Genomic DNA, 17,591 nt, shown 5'->3' with positions numbered 1-17,591 from the left:
AAATAAGTACAAAAACGCTTTATACAAACAGTACTCGCTGCTGCTGGTGCTCTCGCTCTGGCTGTCACAAGACAACTGCTGATTCAAGTGACTAGTGGCTAACGGCCGCGAAACAAAGACGGTTTTAGGGCGCTTTCTGTTCTAAACGATCAAGAAAACACTAAGAAATCTAACACGAAAACTACGTAAAGTTTTATCAAGAACTGTTAGTTACTATGCAGAGCAGATAAACACAAATAGAATCCCTTCCTTAGTGGAAGGTCGTAAACAAAATGCAAAATAAACGCTTTATACAAACAGTACTCGCTGCTGCCGGTGCTCTCGCTCTGGCTGTCACAAGACAATACGTATGCTGGTGAGACTTCCTGCCGATGTGCGTCTTTTCAGGGGGTGCGTTCGGTCCTGACAATTTTTATTGATGACAAGAGGCGACCGCATTGAACAGCAAGAGTAGGAGCTCTTGGAACGAGAAGATACTCTTTTATGTCCACCCTGGCGCCAGGAGGTCTGGGCGACTAGGGCCGTTCACTGCTGTAAGAAAATGGAACACCTACAGCCGTCATTTATTGTGTAACTACAGGGTTTCGGCGCTTCAATGCACCATCTTCAGGCCTTAGTTAATGCTGAAGGGGTTATCACGATCCATATACAGGATGGTCCGTTCATCGTCACCGAGCCAAATATCTCACGAAATAAGCATCAAACGAAAAAACTACAAAGAACGAAACTCGTCTAGCTTGAAGGGGGAAACCAAATGGCGCTGCCATATGTCAAACGGATGTTAACTGCGTTTTTTTAAATAGAAACCCCCATTTTTGTTACATATCAATGTAGTACGTAAAGAAATATGAATGTTTCAGTTGGACCACTTTTTTCGTTTTTTGATATATGACGCTGTAATACTCACAAGCATATGGCTCACAATTTTCGACGAACAGTTGGTAACAGGTAGGTTTTTTAAATTAGAATACAGAACGTAGGTACGTTTGAACATGTTACTTCGGTTGTTCCAATGTGATAGATCTACCTTTGTGAACTTATCACTTCCGAGAACGTATGCCGTTACAGCGTGATTACCTGTAAACACCACGTTAATGCAATAAATGCTCAAAATGATGTCCGACAACCTCAATGCATTTGGCAATACGTGTAACGACATTCCTCTCAACAGCGAGTAGTTCACCTTCCGTAAAGTTCGCACATGCATTGACAATGCGCTGACGCATGTTGTCAGGCGTTGTCGGTGGATCACGATAGCAAATATCCTTCAACTTTCCCCACAGAAAGAAATCTGGGGACGTCAGATCCGGTGAACGTGCGGGCCATGGTATGGTGCTTCGACGACCAATCCACCTGTCAGAAATATGCTATTCAATACCGCTTCAACGCACGTGAGCTATGTGCCGGACATCAATCGTGTTGGAAGTACATCGCCATTCTGTCATGCAGTGAAACATACTGTTGTAACATCGGTAGAACATTACGTAGGAAACCAGCATTTACATTGCCATCGATAAAGTGGGGGCCAATTATCCTTCCTCCCATAATGCCGCACCATACATTAACCCGCCAAGATCGCCGATGTTCCACTTGTCGCAGCCATCGTGGATTTTCCGCTGCCCAATAGTGCATATTATGCCCGTTTACGTTGCCGCTGTCGGTGAATGACGCTTCGTCGCTAAATAGAACGCGTGCAAAAAATCTGTCATCGTGCCGTAATTTCTCTTGTACCCAGTTGCAGAACTGTACACGACGTTCAAAGTCGTCGCCATGCAATTCCTGGTGCATAGAAATATAGTACTGGTGCAATCGATGTTGATGTAGCATTCTCAACACCGACGCTTTTGAGATTCCCGATTCTCGCGCAATTAGTCTGTTATTGATGTGCGGATTAGCCGCGACAGCAGCTAAAACACCTACTTGGGCATCATAAATTGTTGCAGTTCGTGGTTGACGTTTCACATGTAGATGAACACTTCCTGTTTCCCTAAATAACGTAACTATCCGGCGAACGGTCCGGACACTTGGATGATGTCGTCCAGGATACCGAGCAGCATACATAGCACACGCCCGTTGGTCATTTTGATGACAATAGCCATATATCAACACGATATCTACCTTTTCCGCAATTGGTTCAAATGGCTCTGAGCACTATGGGACTCAACTGCTGAGGTCATAAGTCCCCTAGAACTTAGAACTACTTAAACCTAACCAACCTAAGGACAACACACACATCCATGCCCGAGGCAGGATTCGAACCTGCGACCGTAGCGGTCGCGCGGTTCCAGACTGTAGCGCCAGAACCGCTCGGCCACCAGCGGCCGGCTCCACAATTGGTAAACCGTCCATTTTAACACGGGTAATGTATCACGAAGCAAATACCGTCCGCACTGGCGGAATGTTACGTGATACCACGTACTTATACGTTTGTGACTATTACAGCGCCATCTATGACAAATCGAAAAAAAAGTTGCAACTAAAACATTCATATTTCTTTACGTACTACACGAATATGTAATAAAAAATGGGTGTTCCCATTTAAATAAACGCAGTTGATACCTATTTGACCTATGGCAACGCCATCTAGCGGGCCAACCATAGCGCCATCTGGTTTCCCCCTTCAAGCAAGACAAGTTTCTTCCAATCCATATGTGGCATACAGCAAACCAGTGCTTAACAGTATTGGTTAAAAACAGTCTTGGTTGCAATTTTAGTTTTTTATTTTTCAACGACGCGTTTCGCCTTATTTAGGCATCTTCAGATTATCTTTTCTAGACGGACGCCTCGTTCTTTGTAGTTTTTTCGTTTGATGCTTATTTCGTGAGATATTTGGCCCGGTCACTATCAGTGGACCACCGTGTATACGATGCATCAGTGGCTAACAAGTGGTAGTCTGCGTAATCCAGTTGTTGGCCACTGATATATCGTGTATATGGACCGTAATAACCCTTTCAGCATCAACTAATGCCTGATGATGGTGCACTGAAGCGCCGAAACTGGAGCTACACAATAAATGACAACATAACGACGGCAGTAGCGGTTTCATTTTCGGAGAGAGATTCGGCGAATGGACTGGACCGCCTGTTCCCCCGACTTAAATACCATCCAGCACGAGTGGAATGCGCCGGGGAGACGTACTGCAGAACGTCCGGAAGCGCCAACGAATAATCAGTTGTTGTCAGCCACTCTAATTGACAAATGAAACGCCCTACCACAAGAACTCCTTACAAACTTTAGCCAGCATGGGAACACCTTGTAGAACATACTCTGCTCCCCGTGATGATCATATACCCTATTACGAACCACGCCCCCTCTTTTACGATGTCCAGGGGACCATCATGAATCAAAGTTATTACTATATTTGAATGAAAATGTCATTTGTGTTCGTCTCATTACATAGTTCTTTCACTTACCTTCTGTACTCTAGTGTACCAGTTCCTTCTGTGTATCGCCCAAGTTTCACCGAGCTATGCTACTTGGCGCTGACACGTCATTGTATAGTCCTTCGAGTTTTGCACACCAATGTATTTCGAAGAATTTTAGCGTTCATACGTGGCATTTATCATCCAAATTACTATGCAGCGTCGTACAGAAAAAGAATATTATGCAAATGATACAATCAACTTATGAAGTGCGCACGTTTTGTAAAAGGAAAAATAATATTGTTACGATCTTCAACAGGAAGACTACCTGCGCAAGTTTCTTTTCCTAATTACTGCAACCTAATCCATTTGAACGTCTTTGTCTTCCTCTACAATTTTTTCTCCCACTGATGATTCACTGATGCCTCCGTATGCGACTACAGGACAAACTAGTTTATTTATACTACTCATTACCCCATTTCTTCTCAATAATCTAAAAGAATTATATTTTCTGCCAATATTGGTGGTGTGTTAGCATGATCTGTTACAAGCTATCGTGTTTTCTGTATGACTCACGCAAATATCTCGACCACCAGACGTGCCATTTCTATAATGAGCTGACTGGATGCTTTGTACACCACAAGACAACAACAAATAAATAAATAACTAATACTTTGCGACTCTGTAAGGCTTAATTTAGTTGTATTATTGAAGAAATTAACATATGAGGACATCCAACAGACACTTATATTTTTGGAGAATAAATGTGCCTTATAGATTACAGCTTTACAGCAATAATTTGTGTTCGTATTTATTTTTATATTAACACAAGTGTACAGTGATGTTTTCAATAGCTGACACCGTGAAGCACGCAAGCAAGTTGGATCTTTTAGGAGTTTGTAGGTAGTGGACTATGTAAAAATATTTCCCAGTAATTTGATGTAGTGCTGCCGTGCTTGCTAAACACTGATCGTTAAACTGTAACCTGGAGACAAATGACATCGTAAGTGGTTACGATTCCACCTGCTTCGTCCATATTTCAGTTGTTTACGCAAGTCCCTACATTCACTGCACTGTTACATATTATGAAGAGTTATAGAATTCGCGGTTCGATTCTGTGTTTAGTCAGTACTGTTTACAGTCACTTACTAGGGGAGATATTAGTTTAAAGAGAAGATCAGAAATAAATTTAAAAAATTATTACAAACACGAAGGCTGAGCGTTACGAGTGCACAGTGCTTCAAATGTAAAACCCTTAGTGCGACTAAGATTCCTTTATTTTACTTAGTGGTTATACATGTACATTTTATGCAGGTCTATTAGTCATAATGCGAACACTAGCAAATTGCAGCAAAGTATGATCTTTTTACGACGTTCGACGGGTTCTTCTTTTGTGTCGTGGTTCCTTCTCCTTTGTCTCGTACGCGATTTTGTAATTTATTCTGCTTCTCCCAGTTACCTGAAACAAAAAGAGAAGGAAACGATTTAAAACGTGTTAACCAATAAAAACACTGCAATATTGATAAATAGATTTATAATAATAGTTCAGTAAAGTCACAATGATTTTCACTCTAAAGGACTGTTCCCTTACGTGAGTCACGGAAAAGGTTAAATTTACATGCTCACTTGGTTCACATGGCTCTGAGCACTGTGGGACTTAACATCTGAGGTCATCAGTCCCTTATAACTTAGAAACACTTAAACCTAACTAACCTAAGGACATCACACAGATCCATGCCCGAGGCAGGATTCGAACCTGCTCACTTGGGTATGAGATTCACACTGCCATCTCCATCTCTTGTGTCAGCAGCTGTACTATCTAATATGAGATATTCAATCGTGCTAAACTGGCACCCACGAAATGCCTACCTGCTGCTACATCAATTACATTACTTCTTGTAATTTTCAAATGAAGTGCCTTAAGTAATATTAACTGTCACTGATTCGAGAAAGTCGAAAAAATTCGGTGTCAATTAAAGCCTGATTTTGGACATCAAGGACGTATAATACATGAATTCTGAAACCAGTTTGTTTATTAATTGACGAATCTTGCAATAATCAAAATGCACAAAAACAAAAACGCCCTTAACCCAGCGACTGCCTCTTGTCGCAGCACTAAGTACTACAAACTGTTTATCAGGAAACTGAGACGAATCGAACAGTAAATGCGAAAAGCAAGACAAGTATTCTCGTATAAAAGTGGGAAGAGGATACAATAAATCACCTGAGGCACACTGATGCTGAGAGAGAGAGAGAGAGAGAGAGAGAGAGAGAGAGAGACTGAAAATAAATGAAGGAGAGAGTTGAAAAAAAAAACAATGAAATTTTACTAAAACTTCTACTTGTGCTTTGATACTACAGGATTTGGTGAACACGTGTGATTTCGTACAGAATTCATTATTCTGTAACAGGAAAGTGAAGTTATAATTCAACATCTTGTGGAAACCGCTCTCATGAAACATGGCGCAGTGGTTCGTTTGGACTAGAATGAGGGAGAACCGACCGTGGCATTCGCTTAAAGCAATATAGGGCATCCAAACAATACGTAAATATGGTGACCTGTTTAATATTTCAACCATCACTCCCCGAGTCCAGCATCGCAACGACCGCGTCAGTTACGTCAGTCCTGGAAACACAGCGAAAATGGAAACTAGTCTGCTGCAACACGACATGAATCACCATTTACGGGGTCATAAGCTAACTGAGTTATCGACAGTAAATCGTCCTCTACGTGCTTCAGATGGTACCTGAAAATTTACGTGTCAAACCACTATCATGTGAAACACAGCACGGTCCATTCGTCCATAAAACGCAGAAGGCAGTAGGTACTGGCGCCCAGGTTTCATGCCGTATTCCTTGATTTCAGGAAAGCGTTCTATAAAGTCCCACACTACAATCTACTGAACAAAACACAAATTTAGGGCATATCAATCACCTTTGTGTTTTCACAAACAGAACGCAGCATGTCATTCTCAATAGAGAGAAATCTTCAGACGTAACGGTAACTTCAGCCCACCCTAAGGAAATGTTACTGGTCACAATATATACAGGGTGTTACAAAAAGGTACGACGAAACTTTCAGGAAACATTCCTCACACACTAATAAAGAAAAAATGTTATGTGGACATGTGTCCGGAAACGCTTAATTTCCATGTTAGAGCTCATTTTAGTTTCGTCAGTATGTACTGTACTTCCTCGATTCACCGCCAGTTGGCCCAATTGAAGGAAGGTAATGTTGCAATTGTGCAATCACGTCATCAACACAGATTTTCTGTGAACGTTTGGGCAGGTATTGTTGGTGATGTCTTGATTGGGCCCCATGTTCTTCCACCTACGCTCAATGGAGCACGTTATCATGATTTCATACGGGATACTCTACCTGTGCTGCTAGAACATGTGCCTTTACAAGTACGACACAACATGTGGTTCATGCACGATGGAGCTCCTGCACATTTCAGTCCAAGTGTTCGTACGCTTCTCAACAACAGATTCGGTGACCGATGGATTGGTAGAGGCGGACCAATTACCATGGCCTCCACGCTCTCCTGACCTCAACCCTCTTGACTTCATTTATGGGGGCATTTGAAAGCTCTTGTCTACGCAACCCCGGTACCAAATGTAGAGACTCTTCGTGCTCGTATTGTGGACGGCTGTGATAACAATACGCCATTCTCCAGGGCTGCATCAGCGCATCACGGATTCCATGCGACGGAGGGTGGATGCATGTATCCTCGCTAACGGAGGACATTTTGAACATTTCCTGTAACAAAGTGTTTGAAGTCACGCTGGTACGTTCTGTTGCTGTGTGTTTCCATTCCATGATTAATGTGATTTGAAGAGAAGTCATAAAATGAGCTCTAACATGGAAATTAAGCATTTCCGGACACATGTCCACATAACATATTTTCTTTCTTTGTGTGTGAGGAATGTTTCCTGAAAGTTTGGCCGTACCTTTTTGTAACACCCTGTATATATAAATTAGTGATCTGTCCTAGCTTCACACACATAGCACTCCGGATGACTTGTCCAGCAAAGCGGTAATTTTGTTTACGAGCCAGCCATAATCTTCTTTATAGGTCACATGATTAAAACGCAGAGGAGGCACGGCTGTTGTTTGTTCCATACGTAATCGACATTTGGAGAGACTTCTTGTGACAATGACGGGACCTCTGCACCACCTGGTCTGCCCGACTGTAACGCCAATTCAGCGCAAGCTACATTTTCTGTGAGACCTTTTCCTGCCTTTCCCTTCACACGCCTTAAACATTAATCCTGTACCAAAAAATCTGCGCTTATCAGCTTAATATGTGACACGTCCTGTATCACTGTTCATTTAGGGTGTCGGCAGTAACTTGCGCCGGCCTCCCAGTAGAGGTAGAGCTTCGCGGCAGTCGGGTTTCTTATGCGATTTCAAGGAGTTCTACCATTCACCGCTAGATGGCAATGCCATAGTTTTTACAGCGGAGAGATACTACAATTCATCATCGTTCAACTAAATTGCACAACATGTTTATAAATTACATACACGAACTTTCCTCGTGAATCAGTGAATCAGTCTATAAGTAAAAACCGTACCAAAATCCCTACAATATTTCCTGAAACTGGTCTTCACAGACAGACAGAAACTGTGATAGAGGACTTTATATACACTGAAGCGCCAACGAAACTGGTATAGAAATGCATTTTCAAATACAGAGATTAGTAAACAGGCAGAATACAGCGCTGCGGTCAGCAGCGTGTATAAGACAATACGTGTCTGGTGCAGTTGTTAGATTCGTTACTGCTGCTACAATGGCAGTTTATCAACATTTAAGTGAGTTTGAACGTGGTGTTATAGTCGGCGGACGAGCGATGGGACACAGCACCTCCGACGTAGCGGTGAAGTGGGGATTTTCCGGTAGGACCATGTCACGAGTGAATATCAGGAATCTCGTAAAACATCAGATCTCCGACATCGCTGCGACTGGAAAAAGATCTGCAAGAACGGGAAATGAGCTTCCAGAGCCGAAGGCCCACTTGATCGCTGCAAGACACAAAGCTATACGTCTCACCTGGGCCCGTTAACACCGACATTGGATTTTAATGAATGGAAACATTTTATCTGGTCAGACGAGTCTCGTTTCAAATTGTATCGAACAGATAAACGTGTACAGGTATGGAGACGACCTCATGAATCCATGGATCCTGCATGTCAGCAGGGGACTATTCAAGCTCGTGGAGGCTCTGTAATAGTGTGGGACGTATGCAGCTGGAGCGATATGGGACCCCTGATACGTCTAGACACTGATAGGTGACTCCTACATATCATCCTGTTTGATCACCTCTTTCCACTCATGTCCATTGTGCATTGCGACGGACTTGAGCAATTCCAGCAGGACAATGCAAACCTCCAGAATCGCTACAGAGTGGCTCCAGGAGCACTCTTCCGAGTTTAAACACTTCCACTGGCCACCAAACTCCCCAGACATGAAAATTATAGAGCATATCTGGGACTCCTTGCAACGAGCTGTTCAGAAGAGATATCCATCCCCTTGTACTATTACGGATTTACGGACAGCTCTGCAGGATGCACGGTGTCAGTTCCCACAAGCACTACTTCAGACATTAGTCGAGACCAGGCCACTTCACTTCATGTTGCGACACTTCTGCGTGCTCGTGGTGGCCCTACACGATATTAGTAGGCAGGTGTACCAGTTCCTTTGCCTCTTCAGTGTATGTGTAGATAGATGTCCTACCACATAATGTGGCATGTTCATGATGCTTTTGCGTGTGATGCTCCTGCACACCCCACAATGCTAGAAAATCGTGGCGAAATTCAGGAGGACCTGCAGATGATAGGCACTTGTTGCTCTGTCTTACGTATCTCGCAGAGAAGCCATGAACGTAAAAGTAGAGAGATTCGAGCTCACACGAATTATTACCAGCACACGTCAAAGCACCTTTCTAAAAACAGTAAGACATTGAGATCAGACGTCAACACTCGTTACAGCATGGTAACACTGAGCTTTCAGCTACTCTGACCTACTGCTAACGGTACCTACATGGCAACGAAGCCAAGAGGCGGGCGAATCACAGCCCGCAGCCCCTGCTGGCGGCAGGCAGCGGCCGCGACCTTGAGGATTCTACTTTCGTGCCGGCCACTATAGCAGAGTCAACCAATACATTGCTGCTTCTTACATATATCTCGCGGACAGGCCATGAAGGTTAAAGTACAGAAATTCGAGCTCACACAATTACCAGCAATCATTCTACCCGTGTACCACTGACTGACTGGAAGAAGAAAGGGGGGGGGGGATGACTGTGGTACACAAAGACGTCTCAGTCACATACCATCTGATTCCTTGTGGTATATAGACATCGAAGAATGAGCGAGTACTATATCGGTTTGCCGTTTCACATCACCTTCATTTTTTTCTGATGGTGGAAAACCTAGAAGAAAGGAACCAGTTTCAGGCAAGCAACAGGCGGCACTATAGTTGAGGTGGCGTAAGCTGATCCGTGACAGCTATAGTGGGCTGAGTGCAGCAGCTTTGCGGGCCTACCTCAGTGTTGTCACAGTTCTGTAAACGGATCTGTTTTCGCCTGCAGTTGAAGGCTGGCAACAGCGCTGCGAGCTGTCAGGGTTGTTCTTACGCCCTCTAGACTACAGGACGTGGGATCGTTTCGCGCAGCTCGCGTCTCTTGCTGATCACGTTATGTTGGCACGCCAGAGCAACTGCGAGAATAGAAGGGCTGTTCACAGCAGAACCAAGCGAGGCAGTTGTGGGACTTCTCTGCTAACTGGGGTATTTCGATGGAAAGCGCAAAGCTCTATAACAGGCCGCCCAACTCTCGCGAGCAGGAGATGAAAGACGCATAAAAAAAAGCCATGTGAGGTTTTAGAGGAGTTTCTCTCACTTGCAAGACAAAAGCCGGGATTATAATTCACCACCTCAATCCAAAAGCCAACTCAGTAGAGAGGAAATAAATTCATAATTCTCCTTCCTCCCATGTACAAATAAATGGAGTCAAACCACAAAAATCAAATCTATGGCTGAAAGAGAGCATAAGCTCACACTGTCAGAACTCAAAACCACGACAGTAGGCATACTGCAGGGGTTTGTGATATCGTCTCAATTTTTTAATGTATGTGTCAACAACCTGCCAACCATTCAACTCGTTAGCGCCAGCCCCTATGCCGACTACATTGCGTTTCTAACGACAGGAAGACACATTCCATAAGTAATCACAAAGACGCAACGACTTGTCCTAACAGACAAAGAGGCGAGAATAAGCAGGATCACAATGAACCTAACTAAGACAGCAGCCGTCCTCGTCACAAATAAAACCGGACAAGTGCGAGTAGAACTCGCGATTTGAGTGTTCCGAACAAACAATATTGTGTGTACAGGGTGAAAATCAATTAAAACGAGCGAAGTGCACGGACGGATTCCTGACTGAAAATGGAGAAGAAAGGTCCTTTGCATGTGTCCCGAAATGCTTCGTTGCTACGGTAAATGCCGCTGACGTGCCGTGTGTTTCTGTAAGCAGCAGAATGGTCCGGCATTCAAAAAATGGTTCAAATGGCTCTGAGCACTATGAGACTTAACATCTATGGTCATCAGTCCCCTAGAACTTAGAACTACTTAAACCTAACTAACCTAAGGATAGCACACAACACCCAGTCATCATGAGGCAGAGAAAATCCCTGACCCCGCCGGGAATCGAACCCGGGAACCCGGGCGCGGGAAGCGAGAACGCTACCGCACGAATCCGAGCTGCGGAATGTCCGGCATTCATTTCGGGAAGAAGCCGACATGTTGTCTGTGTACGACCAAGCAGATGCGAATCATCGACGGCGCCTCCCTGCACGTTAGTCTGTCTAAAAGGGCCCATGATCACACAAACGCCCAAAAAAGGGCTTGCAATGCCGAGCGATGTGGCTGATGTATGTGAGGGTACTTGTTTTGGTATAGCCGTGCTGCCTCTCTACCATTTCCATCTTCTTGGTCGTACACAAACACCATCTCGGCTTGTTCCCGACATGAATGTCGGACCATCCTGCTTACGCTGCGTCAATCAGACAGCCTGCACACACAAGGAGTACACGGCACGAGTCGGAGAAATTCATTCGTCAGCGCCATCCACCGTGGCAACGATGCATTTCCGGACAAAATGTTCATAGGACCTTTTTTTCCCCTCCATTTCCAATCAGGAATCCATCCCTGCCGGTTTTATTAATGTTCATCCTATACAGATGATAACAAAATTTCGTATCGCTCAATGGCCTGGTGCAAGTCTTTCTATTGGACACCACTATGGCGATGCGTGTCCCTAACTTACCCCAGTCATTCAACTGGGGGAAGGGAACCTACAGTTTAACGTGCAACACGAACCGTATGTTGTTTCTGGCGACTCCTCACATCGCTGAAAGGTGAAGGCTAGGTTAAAAAGAAGGCTGAAAAATCCATGGTCCGACCGACATTCGATCTTGGGACCTCTCGGTTTCTAGGCCCGCGGTTTCCCGTTCCTATTTTACCCTCTAAAATTATTGTACTAAAATACAGTAAATTACAATGTTGCAGCAAAGTTGATACGAACTTAACTATTATTAGACCATTCTTCAAGCTGCTACATTAATCATGGAATTTTTTCTTTCTTTTTTTAGTTGAATACCACTAGCACCCGCCCCGACATGTACAGCGTGCAAATTTTAAGTTGACAAACAAGAATATTTCGAAAAATAAGCTTCACACGAAAAAATGTGTAGAGTCCAAAGTTGATTATTTTTGAGGGGGACATCTGCTAGTACTAAAATTAGCCCGCCACCCCAGGCCCCTGGGGCCCCCCAGTTTTTACTGTAGAATCAGATTCTACATAAAAAAACTACGTACATTTTGCCTTAAACATTTGTTTTGATTCTTGGTAGTTGGCGCTGTAATTCAAGAAAATCCGTGTTCTCATTTTTGCGGGGAAAAGGGTTACGGATGAATAAAAAATACTTATTTACTTCGTAAATTTTGATTCGCTAAAACTAAAACTCTCACTCTCTCCCCATAGGGTGGGGTTTGAGAGAGAGGAATTAAGAGTTTTACAAATATTAACCGAAATATTAATTTTTTTAATTTTTTGGGTCAACATTTGTGAAACCTATGGGGAGAGAGAGTTTTAGTTTTAGCGAATCAAAATTTACGAAGTAAGTAAGTATTTTTCATTTATCCGTAACCATTTCCCACGCAAAAATGAGAACATCGATTTTCTTGTATTACAGCGGCAACTACCAAGAATCAAAACAAATGTTTAAGACACAATGTACTTTGTTTTTTATGTAGAATCCGTATTCTGCAATAAAAAATGGGGGTTCCCATTTGAAATTTTAAAGTTGCCTCCAGCCCTACCCTCAAGTCCTACCCCCAGGGGGCTGGGGTGGCGGGCTAATTTTAGCACCAGCAAATGTACCCCTGGGAAATAATCAACTTTTAATTTTACCCATTTTTTCGTGTGAAGCTTATTTTTTTAGAGTTATTCTGGTTTGTCAACTTAAAATTTACACCCTGCATATAAATAATTCGTCTAAACGTCTGGACGAGTGAGTTTGCGAGTACCAAAATATGCGATATAAATGGCCGTATCTTTTGCCTGGACTAAGCAGCTTAAATGATTTACACCACCAAGGGAGCGTAGACCTTGGTACCTGAAATAAATTTCAACTTGATACCTCTACCCGTTCCTGAGAAAAGGAGTCTGAACAGTCAGTCAGTCAGACGGACAACAATGTGACCCTGTAAGGGTTCCTGTTTCTACTGATCTGAGGTATGGCACCCTAAAAGTAAGACCAATACAGGACGACCTTGGCAATCCTAAACCAATGGACATCGTGGTCTAATAACGTCAAATACGTAGGAATTGTCCTAGGACCCATCAGGTTAGCCGAGAGCGCCAATGCGCTGCTTCCTGGACTCGGGTTGGCGCGCCGGCCCCGGATCGAACCCGCCCGACGGATTACCGTCGTCCGTCGGTGTGCCGGACTGCCTGGATGTCGTTTTTAGGCGGTTTTCCACATCGAGCTAGGTGAATACTGGGCTGGTCCCCACGTTCCGCCTCAGTTACACGACTCGCAGACATCGGATCACGCTCGCACTATTCCATTAACTACACTCGACGCAGACAGCAGGGGTACACTGATTCCATCCCGGGGGTACGGGGTGGCGGCAGGAACGGCATCCGGCCACTCCTTTCCACTAACCTTGCCAAATCAGTTCCTCACAATGCCGACCCTGCGTCAGCGCGGGATATGGCACCAGTGAAAGAAAGAAAGAAAGAAAGAAAGAAAGAAAGACATAGGAACTGTCCAAGATAAAGGGATTTCATGTAACGCACATTATAGAACGATTGCAAAATACGACCAAGGTGATCTAGAGCGCTGATACACTTCTTCAGCAATAAGGACTCGAACCATACCACAAAGCTAAAGCGTTACAGATCTACAGTACAACTAACTATCCTATACGGAGTGACACCAACCTATGCCTCCACATATTAAAAGCTAACAACCCGCTACAGAACAAATGTCAGAGGTGGTGTCTAGGAGCCCACAGACGGGTGTGAAGCTTTACGAAGAACTAGGAGAGAAATACTTCGTCGAAAAGATTACAGAATACGTAAAATACTTTTCAAAATAGACAGACGCACGCAGAGGCCTTGTATGTCAAAAGGAAAACGTAGTAAAGGCCATGCGCCAGGATGTCACAAATACGAAGTGTCAAATGGCTCTGAGCACTATAGGACTTAACATCTATGGTCATCAGTCCCCTAGAACGTAGAACTACTTAAACCTAACTAACCTAGGGACAGCGCACAACACCCAGTCATCACGAGGCAGAGAAAATCCCTGACCCCGCCGGGAATTACGAAGTGTCATGAGCAATTAAGAAAGAACCACAGATTAGGGAAGTTAAAATATTTAAATAAACAACTATAAAAAAAGACCACGCCAACGTGACGACATTCTTGAATAAATACTTCACGGCGTTGTTGCCGTGTCAGATTTGTTAGTCTCGAGCCCCCGTCGACTTCCTCCGTCGCCACAGCTTACGAATTAGATTTCAATACGCCGTTATGAAGCAGTCGAAATATCGAGACTGGCAAATCTGGCGCGGCCAGAACTCCGTGAAGCATTTATTCAATAAAAGAAGATTAGCAAAAACAGGAGAATTCACCCGAGCCAGAGGACAATAGGACCCAATAGTGTGCCCAAAGCTCTTGTGAAAATGATAAATACGGAAGGAAAACCTACCCTGGTCACCCCAGAACAACAAATCGCCAAAGGTGATAAATCTTCAGAAAAAGTTACACAGTCTGCGGGTGTCATGTCTCCATTTCCATGCACTATTGAGTGCCGCGCACACTGCAGCTCCCACAGACTACGGTGTACTAAGTGTTGCCTAGAATCGGTGTGTGTCAAACAAGATCTTGTGCTTATTCGTTAGAGTACGTTTGGAAACCGCACATTTTCCTAAATTTCTGCATGCGCCGCTGATGTTCGGGTCAGCGATGTGAAAAACAGTTCGAAATAGACGGCCCACGTAGCTACTGTCACATTCACATCGAAAATTATAAACGCTGGGGACGCTGAACGCATGATTTTATTAGGCGAAAGAAAGACGGTTTTAATCCTATGTCTGTTAAGGATCTGTTCAATTTTCGTTGATGATTCTTCAATGAACGGAAGAAACATTGTGTGCTGATAGAAAATTAACGCGGCAAGTGCACCTAGAGCAATAAACACGACAAATTTCTAGCGATAGACTTCGTGGTTATACAATCATGATACCGCTGAGATGTACACGCACAGGATTTCCTGTTGATGTAGCGAACACAATGACGCCACTTTGACAAGGAAAGGTATGCGTAAGTTACCGGTCAGAATGCAGACTAATAATCCGGTTGTAATAGTAAGAGATTAGCAGAATGTTCAACTATCACCTATCGGGAAACTGGGCCTCGGTTGCAAGTTGCAGTGGGGCGACCACTGCAAGTGCTAAAAGCTTCGCGTTCGTGGAGAACCTAACGGTGCCCGACGCAAGCCAGTTAGTCGACTTAACACCCGCTGGAACTCTGAATGAACGCTCTGGAGTCTGTGGCTTCTGGAAATGTTATGTCGGCCATGGTTTACCAACGTCCGCGTTCAAGCTTTGACCAATGTCTCAAATTCTTTGTTGATGTACGGCGGCCAAGACGTAGCATTTCATTTCACAAGATTAATACCGTAAAGAATGCGCTCTAATTTTTAGAGAAGTGGGCACAAAGTAAGAGAGAGAGAGCACAAATATTAACCCACGTTGTACAGCATTCTTCTACATTTGCATCCACGTGTAGGGTGGTCAGAAATTCCCGTTACAGACTTTTAGGACTTGTAGAGGGGAGTTAGTACATCATATTTTGAGCGGGAACCCATGTCCGGAAACGTCATCCAACGTAACTACAGAGCGTCAAAGTCATAGGCGCGGGCGTCTGTAAATGTACGTATACACGGGGTGATTCCGTGATGATGTTACAGACTTTCTAGGATGATGGAGAACGATAAATGTACTAATTTGAAGTAAGGATCCCTGTACCGGAAACGAACGAGTCGAAACTTATAAACGAAAACCGTTCTGATATCTCTGACAGTTGAATACATGTACCAGTTCTTGTGTTGCGAAGAGTGTAGGACTGGTAACTTTCAGTGGTGGTAGTGTGGACAAAAACGAGAAAAAATGTCCAATAAACGTGGGCTCCAAATTGCATACCTGAAGAGCTATGACCATTCGTTCATCTTCGCTAATGTGAAACACGTCTCCTCTACTGAGCAAGTGTTCATAGCTGTTAAGGATCGCACTTTAGAGCCCACCCATTCCAGGACTTTCGAGAATGTTTTAATTTCAAGTCTGAAGTCAGATAACAAACGACAAAGGAAATATTTTTGCCTGAGATATAGTTATAAATAAACAATTTTCTGATTTTTTCCTTTACTTATATTGTGAAACATTTTTTAGTGCCAAATTTCATTCAATCTAAACAAGAACCCTAAAAAGTTTTGGTCATATGTAAAATCGGTAAGCGGATCTAAATCCCCTATTCAGTCACTCGTTGACCACGATGGCACCGAAACAGAGGACGACCGAAGAAAGGCAGAAATACTGAATTCAGTGTTCCGAAACTGTTTCACTGCGGAAAATCGTAACACGGTCCCTGACTTCAGCCGTCGCACGGACGCCAAAATGGAAAATATTGAAATAAACGATATCGGAATTGAAAAACAACTGCTATCACTTAGTAGCGGAAAAGCATCCGGACCAGACGAGATACCCTTAAGATTCTACAGTGATTATGCTAAAGAACTTGCCCCCTTTCTATCAGCAATTTATCGTAGATCTCTGGAAGAACGTAAAGTACCTAGCGACTGGAAGAAAGCGCAGGTCGTTCCCATTTTCAAGAAGGGTCATAAATCAGATGCGAATAATTATAGGCCTATTTCGCTTACGTCAATCTGTTGTAGAATAATGGAACATGTTTTGTGTTCTCGTATTATGACGTTCTTAGATAATACAAATCTCCTTCATCATAACCAACATGGATTCCGCAAACAGAGATCATGTGAAACTCAGCTCGCCCTATTTGCCCAAGAAATTCACAGTGCCGTAGACACTGGCGAGCAGATTGATGCCGTATTCCTGGACTTCAGGAAGGCATTTGATACGGTTCCGCACTTACGTTTAGTGAAAAAAATACGAGCTTACGGAATATCGGACCAGGTTTGTGATTGGATTCAGGATTTCCTAGAAGAAAGAACACAACATGTCATTCTTAACGGTTCAAAATCTGCAGATGTAGAGGTAATTTCGGGAGTACCGCAAGGAAGCGTGATAGGACCTTTATTGTTTACAATATACATAAATGACTTAGTTGACAACATCGGTAGCTCCGTGAGGCTATTTGCAGATGACACGGTTGTCTACAAGAAAGTAGCAACATCAGAAGACTCGTACGTACTCCAGGAAGACCTGCAGAGGATTAATGAATGGTGCGACAGCTGGCAGCTTTCCCTAAACGTAGATAAATGTAATATAATGCGCATACATAGGGGCAGAAATCCATTCCAGTACGATTATGCCATAGGTGGTAAATCATTGGAAGCGGTAACGACCGTAAAATACTTAGGAGTTACTATCCGGAGCGATCTGAAGTGGAATGATCACATAAAACAAA

At 43.6% G+C, this 17,591-nt stretch overlaps 1 long non-coding RNA gene across 1 annotated transcript in view; it reads right to left on the bottom strand.

Moving 5' to 3' along the window:
• Nucleotides 1–4,621: 4,621 nt before the first annotated feature.
• The window catches only part of LOC126237472 (uncharacterized), a 215,397-nt gene continuing 202,427 nt past the window's right edge, over nucleotides 4,622–17,591 (bottom strand). Inside the window, exon 3 of the long non-coding RNA XR_007545075.1 lies at nucleotides 4,622–4,821. This is a non-coding gene — a long non-coding RNA (uncharacterized LOC126237472). The remainder of the gene's footprint in view (nucleotides 4,822–17,591) is intronic.

The sequence above is a fragment of the Schistocerca nitens genome, chromosome 2 (assembly GCF_023898315.1).
Source record: "Schistocerca nitens isolate TAMUIC-IGC-003100 chromosome 2, iqSchNite1.1, whole genome shotgun sequence".
Lineage (NCBI taxonomy): Eukaryota > Metazoa > Arthropoda > Insecta > Orthoptera > Acrididae > Schistocerca > Schistocerca nitens.
The sequence above is the reverse complement of the archived record's forward strand: the minus strand, read 5'-3'. Positions and strand labels throughout refer to the sequence as shown.